A 16,755-nucleotide genomic window follows, 5' to 3' on the forward strand; every position below is an offset into this window, starting at 1 on the left:
GATGCCTCACAAACAGCTGCATGCAATTACAGGGATTTACAGGATGCAGGCTTGAGAGAGACAAAATCTAAGGCTTGTGATGGTAGATACGAGTGAAACATGTGAGAAGTTTTTTCCCTAAAGAGGGGAAATTCCACCAACCTTAAAAGGCAGGCATAATAATATTCAGTCCCCTTCAGTTTTAACTCCAGGTCTGTGCTGACGTGTGAATCAACTTGGCAACAGATACTTATAAAAAATTGAAGTCACTCTGATGTCATACTCATTTGTCAGGAGATGGATGTAACAGCTCAGTCCAGCAGCCTGTCCCAAGCAGGCATCCCAAAGGAAGCAGTTCTGTAAAGCAATGTGTGTATAGAGCAAAGGGGAAACAAAACAGTCTGACACTGCTTCTGCCTTATACTTCTGCTGCCAGGACACACATGAAGAAATAGCCGAGTCTTCAATTTTCCACCTAAAAATACTCAGCTCACAGACTTTCTGAGACTTACAGTTGTCAAAAGTTTGGCTGAATGGGTGTACTGCTCGCCTGCACATCCTGAGATATATTGCAGACTTCCCTCATGCTGAGGGCAATGGCTTTAAACAGGCAGGCTCAGGAAGTTTTCAGTGAGATCTCAGAGAGGTGCCAGTGTCACTGGGCACCCGTGGCTCCTGGCAGACCCTTGGGAGCTGCAGGCTGCTAGCATAGCTCAGCTCTGTGTGCAGCACTGTCAACTCTGCTGCAGATCCCAGGGAACTTCAAGCATATGGAGAATTACTACAGCTCAGCTGACATGTGCTAATCTCTTCATGGACCCAAAACCATTCCAAAGTGAGTCTCAGAGCACACACTGATGCCCATTCAGATCAGTAACTGGGGCACAGTTACAGAAAGCCTTTCTCAGTAGTTTTTTGGAGCCAGTTTTACTCACAGGTGAACCCAGCAAGACTGGGAAAATGACGCAGTAGCTTCCACTAATACCCATGTGGGACTTGGAAATGTGTCATGGTAGTAATAAAGTTTCCCAGTCCCATAGGTGAGGCCAGAAGACTATCAGACAGCACAAACTGGTAAAAAAGTTGATAAAGCTGAGTTTAGCAAGAAATGTGTTAGCTCTGGCAGTCTCACCCAGAAGCCAGAAGAGGAAATTTCCTCTCTCCTTTCATACAATAATCAAATAGGGTACTGTGTTCACCAAGTGAATTTGGCATCCATGCTCCAGAGGATTTGGTGGCCACTGCTATGAATATGATAGTGCATATCTGATACAGAGGGTGGGCTCCACTTCTGCTGAATGCAGCTGTGGCAGCAGCTCTCTGGCCACAGAGAGCAGGCACAGACTTTCCCAGGCATTTTCCCAGGGAAAGCTGTGAGAAGATCAGAGAAAAGTATGAAAAACAATTCTTATCTCCACTCGCACCTGCTGTTGTGCACATGTAAAATGTGTCATGGAGATTTGTTTACTAAAGGGTGATTTCTTAAATAAACACTAGATAATATTTAGATAGATTGACCAGTTAGGTCAAAGCTGTATCAGACTAGCTGTAAGAGTTAATAAGTTTTTTGATAAGTATAGTAAAATATAGTATAAGATGATATAATAAAGCAATTGATGAAACTTCTACAATTGTGGAGTCAATACTAATTATTACCCAGCTGAAGGCCTGTGGTGACATGCAGCCACTGTGCAGAACAGGGCACAGCACCTCTTGGCTAGGGCTACATACAACCTTTGTGAGGAGCCCAGGTGTCCCGTTGTTTTCTTAGAAGGTTGGCTCAGGGCTCTGACTGCTATAGCATAGCAGTCATGGGTGTGTCATGGATGTCACTCCTAAGAGAGAATAGCTACAGGTTTATTGATATAAACCAGTGATTTTGTCAAGCTTCATGGTAAATGTGAGAAGGGTTCAGTAAGATCTGATGACAAGGTGCACTTGATTATTTATGGCACAGAGGACTGGGTCAGATAAGAGAGACAGGGAGAAAGACTCTCTTGTTGAGTCATGAGGTTCAGAAAAGACCTCCTTGTGTTCTAAGTGCCTTCTCATAATGGAGTTTATGTGTGCCTAATTCCAAACTTAGACTTAGTCAATGGTTTATATCTCAAGGATTATATGTTCACAATCAATCTTTTGTGTCACTTAGCTAAGATTTCAGAGTTTAGCATGCTATTATTCACTTACTGAGAATCTCCTGAGTCAAGGGATCTCTCAACTCTGAGGAGTGACCTTGAGAACTACTACTCAAAGCCAAGACCCTGGCAGACAATCCACTGCCCTGCAGGAGAGATCAATAAGCCCTGGCTGTTCACTATTTATGAAGTAAGATAATTGACTTATAGTCATATTTGCATACCAGCTACAGAAGTTAATTTCCTCCAAACTTGGCCTGAGTTGGACCTTGACAAACAGTATGGTTGGGGGTGTGCAATGACTCATTTAAATCTGCAGCTCTATTCAGGACATCAAAAACATAAAAGTAAAGTGCAAACCAGCTAACTGTTGCCTTGCCTAAGACCTTTGCAGCTACAGTCATAAGCTCTTCATTAAAGGACTGCACTGTTTACTGTGGTGTAGCTGTAGACATTTGAGTATCTACCACAGGGTCTGAGTACCTTCTGGAAACTTAGCTTTCCCGACAGAAAGCAATTTGGCATATGTGAAACTGAGGCACAGGCATCTTAAAATTTTTTTAGGTTTGCACATGAAGCATTGATAAATAAGAAACCAGCTTTGTGCAGGTTGACATATCAGAAAAAAACTGTGATCTTATGTCTTCTAGCGTGTGTGTTGGATGTACAACTGATCATGAATTTATTGTAATATTTATCTCAGGATTTTTATTTTATTTAGACTGCAAAATCACTCATCTCACCTCACCCCAAGAACCTGAAAATTGTTTTCCTTCCATATAGCATCACTGCAGGAATCAAGCAAAGGAAATGTCCAATCTTTGTTTGCAGAGCCCAACAAAAAGAGAATACCAGGGCTCTCATCCATCTGCAAAACCAAGCGTGAGCTCTACCTTGAGAATTCAGCATGGAATAACTCCTAGGTGATCAGTCACATCCAAACCAGCCTTGACCACTGCTTTTCCTAAAGGTGGAAAGCTCTGGAAAACTGTAGGCTCCATGCTCTTCTATTTTAAACAAAGGAGTTTGCAAGTCTGTGGCAGCAGAGCCTCGCACGCTGCGACCTGCACTCCCAGGCAGCGCGTCTGCGCTAAGAGCAGGCAGCTGCTGTCTGTCCCAGCCTATGGAAATTAAGTGAAATCTTAGCTTAAAATGGCAATAATGTGGTCTGTGGTAGACAGAAAGCAGTCTCTAGAAACACAGCTGGCATGGGAACAGACTGCACATTGCTTTTTAATTTCTGGAAGGCACCAATGTAACAAATTCATCTCAGCCCCTCCCCTGGTCCCTAGCTCTGCTTGGAAATTTTTTGTAGGACGTTATTCTGTTCTCTTCAGTAGGGTTTTTATGCTTGGCATGGTGCACATAAACACTTCCTAGAAATGCTGCTTTTCAACAATTTTTGTCTGAAAGAGGAGCAGTTAAAAACCTAGTTTACATAATTCAAATTTGTGTTCTCAGGATTGATTCAGGTGTAAAAATTCCCAGTTTCTGAGTTTGCCATTGTTCTCTGATGTTCTGAATAGATTTTGTAATCCATAAATGTAGTAGTAACTGAGGATGTTAATCAATCAGACTGATTTCTAAAAGTGAGGCAAGTGAAATGTGAATAATTTTTGTTGTTGTTGAGACTACTACAGTTTGGTGTCTCTGTTAGCATGCATCAGGGACTGTTGGATGTGAATCAGAGGCTAGCTATTACAAATCAGGATGAATTACTAAAAACACTCCTCTCTTTTTGATGCAGTTGAGCTCATTCTGGATCTCTCAACCTTCTAAACCCATGCCACTCAGTGAGGTGAGAATAGCTCGACATGAGCCTCTTGAAAATCATGCTGGAACAGCATCCCTCAGCCTTGCTGTTCACAGGTGATGATCCTGAGCAAGTTGGGTGTTGCAGCACCAGAGCCCTGTGTCCTGATCACTACAAGCCTGAGGTAAGTAACTGGTGTGGTGTTGTAGGGTTCTTTGCTGTGCAACAGGATGTCTGTATTAAATTGCTCTGGATTGCTTTTGAATGACAACTGAGTATTAGAAGTTGAGGCTGAAGGGAAAACTGAAATAAATCAGTCTAACTATAATTTCTAAGTAATAAGAAAAAAAAATATATATATTTATATCTCTAAAATTGAAGTTCTCTAAAGTTCTGTTCAATCTCAGGTGAAGCCGAATTCATAGCTTGCTTTTAAAAACCTTATTGACTCATTCATCCATGAGTTTTGGAAAGATGTGCCATATTCCTGAAGATTTCTTGGGTGTCATTCTTTCTAACCACATTAGTATTTCAGAATATACAAGTTCCTGTGCATACTTACAGTGCCAAGGGGAAATTAAATGTGAGAGAGAACCCAGAGCACCTTAAAACGCATATTTTATCTGCCTAAATCCATGCACTGAGATCAGATTGGTAACATTGTACCTTCAACCCCTTTAGGTTGTGTCATTCCAGTGGAACTCACTGGAATTACGGTGGCATAAAACTGATGGAATGATTAGTTGGCTGGAAATTAGAATTATTTATTTTTCTCAAGTGCGATTTTACCTGTTTAGACATTTCTTTCCCCATATCAAAATTTTTTAGTGGGAGGAAAAGTTGTGAAGGACTTTGATTTGGAAGTATCCAAATATATTTCTTCAGTCTTCTTGTTCTAAATATGATACTTTAATATTATTGTATTAATAATATTTTCTTATGAGCCAGCTAACCAGCTGTGATGCAAATTGTCTTATTCCCAGATTCTCCTGGGCAATTTATATACACCATGACAGCACACCCAGAGGCAGTTTCAAGTTGAACTGAGTTGAAATAAAATATTCTTGTTCAGCTAAAAAATAAACTGAAATATTTGGTTTGGGTCAAGCCCATGTACTGAAGAAAATATTTTGGCTTTATTTTCCCAAAGGAAACCTGAATGCTTTGGGCAAAGTTGATTTGATCTTTTCCTTGAATAGAAAGTTGATTTTGTGGAAACTTTATTTTCCACCAGAGGCTGAACTGTTGGGAAATGTCCCTAAGCTTTTGTGCTGAAGTAGTGAAAGGTCTCTGATGCTTTAAGGAGGAGTTCTGCAGCCTTACTTAAAGAAACCTGTCTAAAAATCTATGCTTTATTTTAGTGAAGCCTAAAGGGAAAGGTTCTTCTCCATGTCTTGCTCTCAGTTGTAAATATTAACTATTTATATACCTGACAATGACCTTTTATACCACAAGAGACATCTGCAGACATTTGATTTGCTAAAACTTGTTTTGCTTTTAGTATTTTCATTTCAGCTGTGCTAGCTGATAGGTTGGCTTGTTCTGAGACAATATTATGTTGTACTATGGTCAGCTGAGTTACAATTTGGCTGGTTTTTCTGTAGGTAAAATTTTACTGCATCCTGACACACATCACTGCAAATTCCATTATATAAAGCTCCATATTCCATGCATTAATACCTGAACCTTTTCCACTATCTTTTTCCTCAGTTTAAACTTCCAAGCAATAGTGAGCCCTTTGCACTTGATTTGCTTCTGCTTAGTGGTTCAAGATGCACTTGCTGCCCACAATTAACACTGGTCATCATCCAAAACCTGTCTCCTGTCAGCTGTTACCCAGTGAAATAGCATCTTTTTAATGGGCTGACCAAAACCAATACACCACATTGCAAAGGTGGCTTTGTGGGAACTTTCTGCCAAGACAGCATCATCTCTGGGGAACCTTACAGCTAAAAAGCATTTTTTCAGGTGATAGACACTGTAGAAGATTGTGGGGGCACTTCATCCTTTCTTCCCTTCCCCTCTTCAAAAAACTTCCATAATTTGAAGATCAGTACAAAGGAAAGGGAAAACAAAAGGAAGACAAAAGCAATTTCACATTTTTGTGTGTTCCAGTCTATGATTTGGCCATATTTCTCTGGGCTACTTTTTTACACTTATTTCTCTAGTAGCATGTAAACAGAAACACAAGAGAAAAATGAATCCATAAGGACTTTCCTACATTTATACTTGGACATTGATGTATAGAGAACTATTTAAGAGAAAAATAATCAATTGTGAACCCAAAGATGTGGGTCATCTCTTCTGTATTTGCAGCATTATGTGGTGGCAAGGACTACCTCAAATATATTTGTACTTTCTAGAGGCTCACAGGTTCACCAGTGTATGGCAGACAGTACCACAGACCTGTGAAATAGGTGAGCTCCAGGAGAGTGATGATTAAAATATTTTTGCTTTCCATACACTTAGCAGAATCAAACAGCTGCAGCCCTGAAGTTTTACATATATAAAAACATATATACACAAATAAATGTAGCTGCTGTTTGTTACAACTCTGAATTATATCTAGCAGGTGACTGCTGTTATGTTTTTTCTCTGTTATTCCTGGGATAGCACATTTTTCCAAGTTAGTAAGTTACAGTGTGTAATTTATAACCATCAAAGTGGAACACATTATGCAGTGCATGAATTAGCATGAATGACTGTTATTGAATATGTGCTATATTTCTAGAAATATGCAATTATTCCACAATGGCAAGCTTAAGATTTTTGCTATTAGGTTTTGTTATATTGACTGATTAGTTATATTTCACTGATTAGAAAAGTTTTAATGTATGGAAACAAGAGTTCTGTAAAAGACATTCCCCAGTAGGCCTAATTTTGTGTGAAGTAAGCAAAATTGTTTTCTGGATGCTTAATAGTCCAGCATTAAATCAAGATTGTCTGAGCAATGTGGACTGGCAAGGAGGTGCAAGCAAGTAACACAGATACACTGGCTGATGGAACACTTAAATATCAACTGTGATATTGTGAGTATGGCTTGCCAGGAGTGTTGGTTGGCATTGCCTGCTGGGATCCAGTTTGCCTGATTAAGATAGATGTGCACTTTAATTGTAGGTGCATAGAGGAACTGCTCCTTCCATGGAAAGGTGATTGCTGCTGCTGATGCTGTGGCAGTGAATTTAGGGCCAATCTTTCAGTGGGCTGCTCAGCTGGATCCCTCCCTCTACTCTTTTCATGTAAGGTGGTGATCCACATTTCCAGCCGTTGATTGTATCTTCATAGGAGTGTCTGGTTCTTAAAACAGTGGAAGCCACAACAGATCCACGACATGCAGTATAAGAATTATATTTTGCATTTACCTCCAGATGTGTAAATTGTCTTTTACATTTAGATATTGTGCTGTCTGAACTAGTTGACTAAACAACTGTGCTGATATTTTGCTGTAACTTCCAGTATTTTAAATGCTGTGTTTCTCACAGAATTGTTTTATTATAATTTAGGGTGTTCTGGGGGAAATGTAGTGTCCTTTCCACTTAGTAATGGAGCTACTTCCCACCTTAGTTTTTAGATACAACATGTGAACAGGTACTCTCTTCAGAGCCTGCAGAAATCTGCTGTGAAGGTCCTAGAGAGATCACAAAGCCCAACAGCTTGTTTTGCAAATAGAGCTGTTGTTATATATCTAGTTAATAGACACTGCTTTATCTGTGTTTTGGTTCCTAAATATCACTGGAATCCAAATGTTTTTCTTTAGAACAATTAAGGCAATCAAAAGTATTTACTTAAAGCACTGAATCACTTAAAGAAAAAAGTGGAATACTACTAAAATATAAAATATTTTCCAGTGAAGTTTGATATCTCTGTAAACATTTTAGGTGTAATTTTATTCTGACTAATTTTTGAGTTCACTGAGGATCCAAATATCAAGTTTACTCTCAATTTCCACCTGGGAAGCAAGCACTGTAAATTGGGCTACAAGTCAAGAACTGATTTCTTTGTGTAATTTAATTTATACCTTTCTAACATATGTCAGAAAACCACTGTTTTGTGGGATGCAATAAAAGGCTGACACGTTAAGAATCTTTAAAGAAAATCCACACTCACTGGGCATCTCCAGATCTTACACACCCATATTGTACAAACATGGGCTACAACTGAGTATTAGAGCCATGCAGGTCAGGCACAAAAGTCCCTGAGGGCACCTCTGATCTGAATGTTAAATTAGCTTTACTGAAATATGTCTTTTAAATGAACTGAGCCTGATGTCTTTCTTGTACTGGAATATGCCATCTTAATGATGCTTCCTTGAGAGCTGCTGACGAGAGAAAGGAGTGAGGGAACAGTCATTACCATTAGGAGCATGAAGGTTCTGAGTGGTGAAAATTATCCCCTCTCTTCCAGCCACAAGTTTTTATAGTGTCTAGTAATACATTACAGGGCACTGCAGCTTTCTGTGGTACATGCAGAGTCGCTGAGCTAATGCACACCAATAAATCCCTAATAGCTGCTGCTCTGCCCTGGTCATCTGTGAGAAAGTTCTGAGAGATGTGCTGGCACAACCCAGAGCAAGGAAGATATGTGTGTCTGGACACAGACTAGGACTAATGTGTACCGGAATACTTCCCCAAAACATGCATATTCCTCATGAGGATGGCTGCTAGCACATCATGTAGCCCTGCAGCTATACCTTGTGAGGTATCACCAAGGAAAGACTTCATCAAGGTTGCCAGTTCCATGGGTGCAAGGGCAGGGAGGATGCATGAGCATCCTTGGACTGGCCACAGGAAGGGTGGGAGGCAGCCTGCAAAGCCCAGACAGCAATTCCTGGGACATGCAAGCAGTGACTAACTGTGACAGAGCTCTCACATGGTGAGAGAGTTATGGGCAAAGAAAGAAGGCATTTCAAAATGCATATATGAAAGTAGGCATTAAGTTTGATAAGGTGAGGAGATACCAGGAGCAAGGACTGCTGCATAGTGGCAGGACCTGCAGAACAGAAAGTGAAGGGTGTATAGGAAGCTAGAGAAGCATTTGGTGTTTGATGGATGAAGGAAAGAAAGGGGAGGGAAGGAAGATCTATCATGGTCTGATGTGCAGATTCATGAGTCAGGTATCAGGCATGCAGAATCAGATGAATCTTTGACAAAAACTCCCTTATAAGCCCAGGAATGACCCTTTTCCACATCCATGGTTTGAAGTTTGTTACTTCAAGTGCAAAAACTTGCAAAAAACAAAACTCCAAAACAGTCTTCATGGTCTATGGTTTTCTTTAAAATTTTAATGTGTTTTTGCCTTTCATACCCTATCAAGTACTAGCTTTAATGTCCATTTATTCTTCAGTATTTCTTAGACTGTTTTGTTTCCATGTGTTTGTCAGGCATGCTGTAGAATAAAAACTGCTCCAAGTAACTTATACCCGTGTCCCTGTTTGTACTAAGAAGAGGAGAGCTTGCCAAAGGACCATAGTGTCCTTCAAACCACTGGTAAATCAATGTAAATGGAAAATCTTCTGTTTTAACTCTAACATATTTCCAGGAGGAAAAGAGCTTATCTTTGCCAGGTCCAGAATCTGGTCCTTAGTGATCTTCTTACTGTCATTTCCCAAGGCACTGTGCCAGTGTACTCTCCTGACTGAGACTGACTTTCAATACCTGGAACAATCAAAATCCCATGACAGCCTGAGAAAAAACAGTGAAGAACCTGCCTTTGTAAAGGAAGACTTGGAATGGACATGTGTGCTTTCAGTAGAAACTATGTGTAGGCAAGAAGTCATAACTAGTTGCACTGGTTATAATGAGGAGCAGACTGAGAACAGGGATTTGTGATCTTTGGGTTGAAGAGACCAGCTCTGCGCACCGCTGTAAGTCTCATCACGGACTGCTTGGCAGAGGTTGGAGCCTGTGTGTTTATATGTGTCTGGTTTTATTTATAGGGCATTTTGGGATTGCACAGTCCAAGGGAGAAAAGGCAGTGGGAAAAATGCATCTCCTTTCCTGGTTGCCTCATAGAGTTGTTATGAACACAACTCACTTCTTAGCAACATACTGTTTACTGAAGTCAGAATTTGTGTAAAGGACATTTTGGGAGTGAAAATGACAGAAGTGCCTAGAGCATGTTGACTTTGAAGAGACACTTTTGCTGTAAGAAGGACACTTTTGCCATTTGTGCTTTATACCTTGTGCCCAAGAAACCCACCATGAGGGGAACAGAAATCAAAATGTTCTGTGGTATTGGAAAATTTCAAGGCAATGAGACATACCTGGCACTTGGTAGGTAGAATCAGTTCATCACAAGACAGCTGAATTGCTTCCTTGATGTTCTCTGTGTAGTGTTTAATTTAATGCATAGCATTAAAATGCAAGATTCAAGCCAAAAATTTGCCTCTGAAAATAAATCGGGCATCCACCCAAATGCTCGACAGGAGACGAGCTTTGTGTTTTGGCCCTGTATAATGGCTGAAACCCCTGGGCCCTGCCAGCCTGGCAGAGTCTGAATCCTGAGTCAAGAGCTGCTCAGGGAATACCTTTTTCCTGTAAATATATGCTTAAATATCAGACTGTTGAAATGGTGCATCCGGCTTGACTTATCCTGCGCTGGTGATACATGAGCAAAGAAGATGGCATGAGCCAAGACAAATAAAGGAAGACTCTGTAAAAGCAAGACCTTTTTCCTCACAGTGAACTCACTGATGCTGCAACTCTTCAAAGTGCTTCCTGGCATGGGAGTAACATTACTTACTGGGACTTGTTAGTGGTTCTCCAAAATAAGTAAGTCATGCTCACTGACTTACTGTCACCTCATTGTCCAGACTAGAAATTTCCTGAGCTCTAGAAAAACACAAACATGCAGCTGAAGAACTGTGAACCTCCTGCCTGCAGCTGTCTAGGACAGGACTCCTAATTTTCCCATCCTCCTGCTGCTCTTTCGATGTTTAGATATGTTTTCCAAGTTCCCATAACGTCCGTGTGTGCTGGCAAGGGAGATCTGTCAGCTCTGTACTGTCCAAACTGAATAGCAAATTACCACCTGAAGTCTGCTTTCTGAATATTCCCCCACCCAGTTTCTGGGGTGAGCTATTGATCTGGGTTCACATAGGCTGCGTAGTTACTGACTTTTACAAAACAAGCAGCTCAGTGCTTGCACACTGTGTCTCTGTCTCACACATGCCCCCTGCTAAAGAACAGGAATGAACCATTAGAATCACAATTTGAAAATTGGAAACACGCCGGTGTGTGTCATCAGCTGGAGAAAAATCCCATCATTACACGGCTGCTGCAGCATCCTCCTTATTTGTGCCTCCAACTCAAATGCATTAAATTTAATTACACAGTAGTACAACTCCAAGACAGATTTAATATATTTGGATAAGAAAAGCTTCAAAAAACCCCACTCCTTCACTAATAATTGAAGCAGCGCTTGTGCTGGCAACAGAGGAAAGTGAGGTGATACCAGGCTGGGGTCAGCCATAGAACCATAGAATGGTTCAGGTTGGAAGGAGCCTTAAAGATCATGTACTGACAACCACGGGCAGAAACACCTTCCATTAACCCAGGTTGCTCAAAGCCTCATCCATCCTGACCTTGAACACCACCTGGGATGGGGCATCCACAATTTCCCTGGGCAACATCTTGCAGTGAAACATCACACTCACAGGAAATAATTTTATCCTCATATCTAATCTAAACCCACCCTCTTTCAGTTTCAAGACATTTCCTTTTGTCTTATTGCTACATATCCTTATAAAAAGTCCCTCTCCAGTCCTCCTGTAGCTCCCTTTAGAGGCTGGAAGGTGCTATAAGGTTTCCTCTCCAGTCTGAATAACCCCAACTCTGTCTTGGGAGTACAATTGGAAACTGTTTTAATAAATACATACAAATAGTGAATTTGTGATCATTTAATCCAGAACATGGGGTGAAAAGAGGCAAAACCCCCATTAGGTCAAGTACTGTGTGTCCCTGGCTGTATAGAACTGAGACAAGAAATGTGCTTCTGTTGGATCAGTTCTCCACACTCCAAGCAATAGGATGCCTACTTCCTAAAATATCTTCCTTTGTGAAGAGGAATGGGCAGTTTAAATTCACCTTGTAGTTTCATCCACTGTTACTAATTGCATCCTTTCTCCTGAAGGAGATAACTGCCCTTGATGTGCAGACCCTTCAAATATTGATAAGAAAATCACTGTCCCTTTTCTTTTGCAGATGTGTTTAAGCCCAGCTGTATTCATAGTTAGCCTTTCAAATCTTCCCTCCTGCAGCCCCCGCATCCTTTTTGCTGCTCTGCTTTTACAATTTCTCACTAGGCAAATGTCTTAGCATTCCAGCTTTGATGGTAATACAGCAGCCAGGACAGGTTTGCCAAACCCTTGCATTCAGAATGGAAGACAATTAAGACTATTATTCTTCCATTTTACAATAGGAGATAGACAATTTGCTTTTGCTTGGACTCTCTTCCCACCACCTTCTGAGTTGGAACAGATTGTTCCCTCCAGTGTAATTTCAGCCATATTCAGTCCTTTAAATTGTGTTTGGATTTTTTCCCTTAAAAACAGGGAGGAAAAAAAAGAGGAAGTGAACGAAAAGCTTTTGCTGGAAAGGCCTTCCACCAGCATGGGCTTGACATAACTTTACATGGCACTGTTAAACTCTTACTCCTTCAGGAGAGCTAGAGGACTCCAAACTCTAAGGGGAATCTCTATTCAAGGATTCCTTTCTTATTTTATAGCTCTAGAAGGGGATCATTGTGCTATTACAGAAATAAGCCTCTGGAGGAGAAGCCCAGGAGTGTGCATGAAATGCAGTTGGATCTACAATATTTGGATAAAGTTGTGCAAAGGACCTCATCTTCATGGATCCTGCCTGTTCCTCCAGGATAACAGATATTCTGAAAAATACTCACTGTTGTAGCTAGCATAAGGAAGCCTTATATGCAATCTGGTTTTGGTTTTAGCTCAGTGGTGCTGACTGGCCACAGGAATATCCCAGGAGGTAACAGCCAGAGAAGCATCAAGAAACCTACTGGGATCTGCAAACAAGCCACTAGGAGTAGTCTAAAGTGCAAAAAATAATGATTGTTTTGTTTTGTTCTGTTTCTGAGAAGTTTTTACACATTTACTAAACTGCTCTATTACTCATAGGATTTAAGCATGTTTCTGTTTTTTTTTTTTAATGTGGTTTGTTTTGTTTTGTTTTGTTTTGTTTTTTTATTATGTGCAGTCTAGACTTTCCTGCTGGAAACAGTGTCCAGCTAACAAGTATTTAAGGGTTAAGCAAACTTGACCCTTCCCATTTTAATTCTTTCGTACTGCCACACCCATAAGCATCCAGGACAAAAAGTGAATATTATTTCCCAAAGCACAGTGGTAGGGTTTCCCAAACTCATTTGAGGTCGGAAGTTCCTTGATTATTTGATAGCCTGCATTCATTAGTCACAGTGGTGTCGTCATGCCCTGTTCCAGCTGCGTGTGCTTGGGCAGGGGGCAGGGTTTTGGACACTGCAAGCAATCTTATGTTGCACAGGGTCCAGCTGGATGTTCCATGGTATATGGACAGGCATTTGCATAAGTGTTTACTGCATGACTGCTTGAGCACAGGAGCAAGGGCAGTTCCTTCGTGTAAAGCAATTCAAGCTGCTGAAGCAGCAACTATCCCCCTTCCTTCTCAAAGCAGGAAAATATTTGTAGGTGCTTACCTTGTCCTACACATAAAAATAAATGAGCCAAACAAAGTAGGACTGTCCCCAAGTGTAATTCTGACAGCTTGTTTATATCCCAGAATCTCAAGAAATGTTGAATTGTTCTTGACTCCCAGAAAAATTAAAAAGAAGAACCCGTGCTTGGGCAGACTTACAGGGCAGACTATGCCCATGGGGTGCCTGGCCTGTGGAATGTTATCTATATTTGTTACACCTGCTGATTTCAGCCCTATCAGTATGTTTTATGGGTTACTGAATGTGTTTTCATTGCAGAAGTCTGTACCTTTGGCTACCCTATCTTAGACCCCTTTGTTCACTCACTGTGCTGCTTTTCTGAGTTCAGTACTCCTTGCCATAGAAGTGCCTAGGGAAATTGCTTTCAAAAGAAGTCTGCTTCTCAGATATATTTACAAAATATTGTACTGGATCTGGGGCTATATTTTACACCCACACTGGAATAGCTTAATAGTTTAAGCTTTGTACTAAATAAAATTTTAAGAATCCTCTTTTGGTTTGAAAAGCAAGTCTCTTCTCTCACTAATAAATCTTCTGTCAGCAGCAGCAACTTGTCTAGCTACAGAACTCTCATAATAAAGCAGAATGCTTGCTTAAAGGGAAGGTTATCACTTTAGATGGTCTGCTAAAAGATTTAGAATTCCCTGACTCTTTGCTCTAGCTAGTCTGGTCTGAAGGATGGCAGAAGAGCACACAGAAGCCAGGCTAGGAAAAGGCTATGCCTTCAGCTGTGACCTGCTTTGGCTACAGTGTTTTTGGAAAGAGAGAAACCACCTCATCCTCTCCTCACAGTGTTATTGGCCAAGCAGTGGCCCATCCTGGAAGCCACATAGGGATAGCAGTGCTGCTGTTGAAAAAACGGGGAGGACAAGAGGCATTGAGAAATAGCAGTGATAAAGCATTAAACACACCCTGAGAGAGCGCAGGTTGAGTGGATGCACTCTGAGGAGGACTTACTGTGAGTGGAGAGGTGCTGACTAGTTTATCATTGCTGAATATTTGATGCAAATATACAGGGAGACTTTTTTTTCCTTAAGTATATACAGCATAGAGTAGTTTGGAATGAAAGTTCTACATAGAACTTTAAATGTCATCTGTAAAAAGGCTGGTCCCCCAAAGTTGCCTCTAAGTGAAAATGAAAGCAGGTTGGAATCACATACAGACTTGAGGGCTGGTAGTTTGTTCACCCAGGTTTGGTTGGAGTGTCCTGTTTGGTTTTCATTCCTACCTGGTGCAGCCCTGGTGGAGCAAAGATGGGGTCTGCCTCTGCAGACACACACAATTTAATATTATTGTTCAATGGATGCAGAACATACCAGGTCTCAAACAAACCCCAACAAGTGTAGGAGCTTAACAGGAAAGATTCAGTTTATTGGATTATTAGTAAAGGTATACAAGAAGGGACAATAGAAACATGAAGTATTTGTAGAACTCTCTGCAGAATAAATAGCAGAAAATAGCAAAATCTAAGCAAGGAAAAGGTGGACTAAATACAGGTTGAAGCAAAGAGACAATTTTCTTTTATCATTTTACCTCGTTCCCTTTCCAGAGAAATCTACCTCAGGGAATTTTGTGAATGAGGGTTTTAGAAAACGGGCAGATGACAGCAAGTGCTTTGCATTGAATTAGATTCTGGAGAGGTTTTTTTCTAATTTCTAGCATCCAGCTCTAGAAGATGACAACAAAACCTTAAATGCTGCTATATTTTCTAGTTGTACAGTCACAGAGAATTTTGTTAAGAGCAATATTGGTCTGAGGAAGCACAGAGAATACCATTTGCTGATATTTCTTTTTCCATCAAAATCAGATGAAAACCTGAATTCAACATTAAGGTACTGATTATGGTATTAAAGTAGGATTTGTAGAAACTACGGTATGGTCAGTGTAATGCCATACTGGTTTGGTAATGTGCATGCTGTAATTTGAAAAAACTCCATTTCCTTATTTTCAGATTAAATTCTTCACAGTCAATAGCATTTCCAGCTAAAACATCATTCCCTGCTTTAGAAGATTAAACTCCCCTTCATGTCATGGCAACAGCTCTGGTTGGAATCCTAACTTTGCTGTTGCCAAATGATTTTGTGATGTTGCACGTTCATATTAAGCTAAATTAGCAGCAGGAGTCCTGCACTGAAGTCACAGTACATATCATCATCTCAGAGTGGGAAATTGTTTGATTGAAGCAATTTCCTGTCTAGCCACAGTGGCAGCTCATAATCTGTTCAGGCCTTTTGCAAGTGGGAAATGTGCAAAGGAATTTAAAAGAAGGAATACACTCCTGCCCATGCTCACATGGCCAGTGGTGCATGCAGCCCTGATCTGAATGGGGAAGGAGATGTATAAGACTCAGTACATTAATCACTGCAGGTTAAGAGGCATCAACAGAGAGAGGATAGAGATAGGTGCAGTGCTTCACCCTATCTTTGAAAATTGGCTGCCTGACTGTGGCTTTTTGGACTTCAGCAAAGCTAACCTGCACCACTCAAGGTCATAGATGAACCTCTGAATGATCATCAGTTACATTATTAGTCATTGCCATAAGATATCTACTAGAACTGTTTGGAAAATAAATGGTCTCTAAAAAAACTGACATTTAATTGGGGGAAAAAGGAATATATAGTTGATTAACAAAAAGAAAGGGTTTCGTGCCTCAGAATCTGAAAGCATTTGAAAGAAAGCAAAGTTTTGTGCAAAAATATTTTGTTTAATAAATCCCCTAATTTTCCCATTGCTACAAAGTATGAATGGAAAACATTAGTTGAGGCACAGGGTTTGGGAGTGGATGATCTTATCAGACTTCCCTAGGAACAGAAGCACAAATCCCTTCCCTTACAGGGGCTTTGCTTAGGAAAGACAATTAGACGTTCACACCTGAAGACTTCAGATGCAACTGTGCATCCATATTTCTACCCCAGAGAAAACAGCATTTACCTCCAGGAGTTTGCTTTTGTGCATGTGTCTTAAAACAGCCTCTTCTTCCCACCTCTGAAGCCATTTTATTTGTGCACATTCACATCTAGACTGCTCTTTGTTTTAGAGGGAAGGCTTTATGACTGTAATTTACGGGGACTCAGAACCTCACAATATGTATTAAAAACTTTTTTTTGACCTTTTAAATATTATACCAAGAGCTGCTAAGCAATTAAGACAATAAATCTGTGTAAACTGAACATATAATTT

The 16,755-nt window shown here is 40.5% G+C and overlaps 1 long non-coding RNA gene across 2 annotated transcripts in view; it reads left to right on the forward strand.

The window, feature by feature from the left end:
• The window catches only part of LOC144245908 (uncharacterized), a 247,416-nt gene that overhangs the window by 31,864 nt on the left and 198,797 nt on the right, over positions 1-16,755 (forward strand). For both annotated transcript variants that reach the window (XR_013339479.1, XR_013339478.1), the window contains one exon: positions 3,862-4,051. This is a non-coding gene — a long non-coding RNA (uncharacterized LOC144245908). The remainder of the gene's footprint in view (positions 1-3,861; positions 4,052-16,755) is intronic.

The sequence above is a fragment of the Lonchura striata genome, chromosome 2, assembly GCF_046129695.1.
Source record: "Lonchura striata isolate bLonStr1 chromosome 2, bLonStr1.mat, whole genome shotgun sequence".
NCBI classification, from domain to species: Eukaryota; Metazoa; Chordata; class Aves; order Passeriformes; family Estrildidae; genus Lonchura; species Lonchura striata.